Source organism: Lepus europaeus, chromosome 4, assembly GCF_033115175.1.
Source record: "Lepus europaeus isolate LE1 chromosome 4, mLepTim1.pri, whole genome shotgun sequence".
NCBI classification, from domain to species: domain Eukaryota; kingdom Metazoa; phylum Chordata; class Mammalia; order Lagomorpha; family Leporidae; genus Lepus; species Lepus europaeus.
In genome coordinates, this window is record NC_084830.1 from 1,712,848 (window position 1) to 1,715,410 (window position 2,563).

Consider the following 2,563-nt stretch of genomic DNA (forward strand, 5'->3'; position numbering starts at 1 on the left):
CCAGAGATCAATGCACGGGGCGGGGGGCACCAGGGCCTTGGAGGAAGGGCCGGGGGTTCCGAGCACGCACGAGGGTGGCGGGGGGCCGGCCCAAGATGGGGCTGGAGCGCGGGCCGGCAGCGGAAGAGACGCAAGGGGCGGGCAGGGCGGAGCGGGAGCGCCGCGGGCGCCCTCTCTCGGCCGTCCGGGGCGGCGCGTCCGGTCCTCCGCCCTCCGCTACCGCAGCCCGCGCCGGCCGCCAGGGCCTGGAGCGCGAGGCTCCCCCGGGGCACGGGCTCCGGGCCCCCAAAACCCGTTCCGGAAGGCGGGCTTGGGCTGGGCGACGCGTCCGGGGCGAAGGCCCCGCAGGCGGCTGCCCGGCCCTGGCCGAGGCCCGGGCCCCATGGCCGCATGGCTGTGTCCGCAGGCGCGTGGCCACCTCTGGGTGGCAGACCCCGCACGCTGCGGACACGGCAAGCCGGATGTGGGGAGAAACGCGCGGGGTCGCGACTGGGAGGGCCCCGAGAGCTTCGCCCGCGTCCCCATTTCCCGGACGCGGCCGCCGAGGCCCGGGAGGGGCCGCAGCCTGGGGACCATGAACGGGTCTCGGCTGCGTCTGCGCTCCAGCCCGGGATCCGGAGGAGCCAGGCGAGATGCCGAACCCGTCGCCTTCTCTCCGCCCCCGCGCGGGACCGCGGCGGGGACAAGCGCCTTTCCCCGCATCGCAGGCGGCAAACTCCCAGCTCGCGCGCCCCGCGGAGCCGCGCGCCGCCCTGGCGCATGCCCTGCGATTGGGGCTCCGGGGCTCGGGGGCTCCAGCGCGGGCCTCCCGCCCCCCGCCCCGGCTCGAGGCGCAACAAGTCTGCGATCCGCGCCAAGCAGCAGCGGGCTGGCCACCGGGAGGGTGCGGGGCCGGGCGCTCCGGGATCCCTGAACGCGCGCAGCCGACGCCTCCGGGGACCCGGCGCGGGCGGCGGGCGGGCGGCGACCCACACCCATCCCGAGGCGCCGACTCCGCGCGGGCGGGGCGCGCCCAGGAGCCGCCGCCCCCTCTTCGCCAGCTTGACCTTGCCCGGGTCCTCAAAGCCAGACCCGCGGCACCCGAGCGCCTGCACGCGGAGTTCCCGGCCGCCGGGGCTGGGAGGGAGCGGCTTCCCCGCACAGCTCCCCGGCTGCCTCCTCGGCGGCGGGGGTCGAGGAGGAACAGAAAGCCCGAGGATTCCCGCAGCTGCTTCCCAGACCGCAGCCAGGGCACATCGCCTCCGAGCCGGAGAAGGGGCCCCGGTCCCTTTCCTGCCCCCCCCCCCCCCCCCCCCGCCTCCGCCTGCGCGGCCGTAGCTTCCCACCCTCCGCGCTGACTCGGGCTGGGAGGGGGCGTGAGGGGGGCACTGAGGGTCTCTTTGGGTCCTAAGGGTGGGGTGGGAGAGCAGGCCTCCCACCCCCTCCCCAGCACGTAGGCCCAAGCCGCTCCTGCAGCGCGGGGGTGCACGCCCCCCTGCCCACCACGCGCCTCCTGCCTTTCCACTCCTTGGGAGTTGGCGAAGAAACGGGCACCCCTGAGCCGGGCACCGGGCCGTGGAGGGGCGCTCGGAGAAAAGGGTGTGGAGGCAGCCGCGGGTTGGAGCTCCCGGGTCCCTGCTCCCGGGGAAACTTCGAAGCTCAGGACATAAGTGGGAAGGGTGAGGTGCCCGCTGCCCGGGTCTGGGGTGCCAGCCGGGCGCTCCCGCCCGTGTGCCTGGGGGGTGACCAAGGAGGTGGGCCCGGGGCTTCCAGCCGAAGCCTCCAACCAGCCCTCCAGGCAGCGGGTTTCGCGCGGGGACTCAGCCCCGCCGCCCCTCCCGAAGCCCAGGCCAGGGCGCAGCGGGGACGGGGATGGGGAGAGGGAGAGGGCTCTTGGCCGGCCGGGGCTCAGCCTCCACGGAGGGGCGGGGGCCGCGCTCATTCCTCGAGGCAGCTCGGAGGCTCTGAGCCGGCGCGGCGGCAGCTGAGGGCCGGCAGCCTCCGCTCCCTGCAGCCGCGGCCCCGGGAGTGCCCGGCGCCCGTTCGAGGCCGGGCGCGCGCCAGGAGGGCGCGGGGCTGGCCCAAAGTTCAGAGCGGCTTATCCGCGCGGCGGGCCGGGTGCAGGGGAAGACACGGAGGGACCGATCGAGGGCGTTGCGTGAGCCTATCAGAGGCCGGGGGCCAGGGTAGCCGCCTGAGGGGGTGCACGGATGCGGGCTGCCAGGTGGAGCCCGGGGCTTCTCCTGTCCGCCTGGGGTTCCGAGAGTGGGGGAGGGGCGCCTCTCGGCTCCCACGGTGCCTGCGTGCGATCAGGAGGAGGGGGACACTCTCGGGGGCTCTCCCCAGCCTGCCCGGGGCTGTGGAGCGCCGTGGGGGCGCGCTTGGAGCTGCCGGCATCTGTGTGCGTTGGAGCCACAACAGAACCGCCTTCTCTGGCCTGCCCGCGGTGTGTGCACGGGATGGGAACCGGGATCTTTCTCCAGCCCGGCCTGTCGGCCTGGCCGGGCAGTGCGTGTGTGACTGGGGGAGGCGAGGGGCGCGCAGGAGCCCCCTCCCGGCCAGGGTCGCCCCCTCCTCAGCCCGC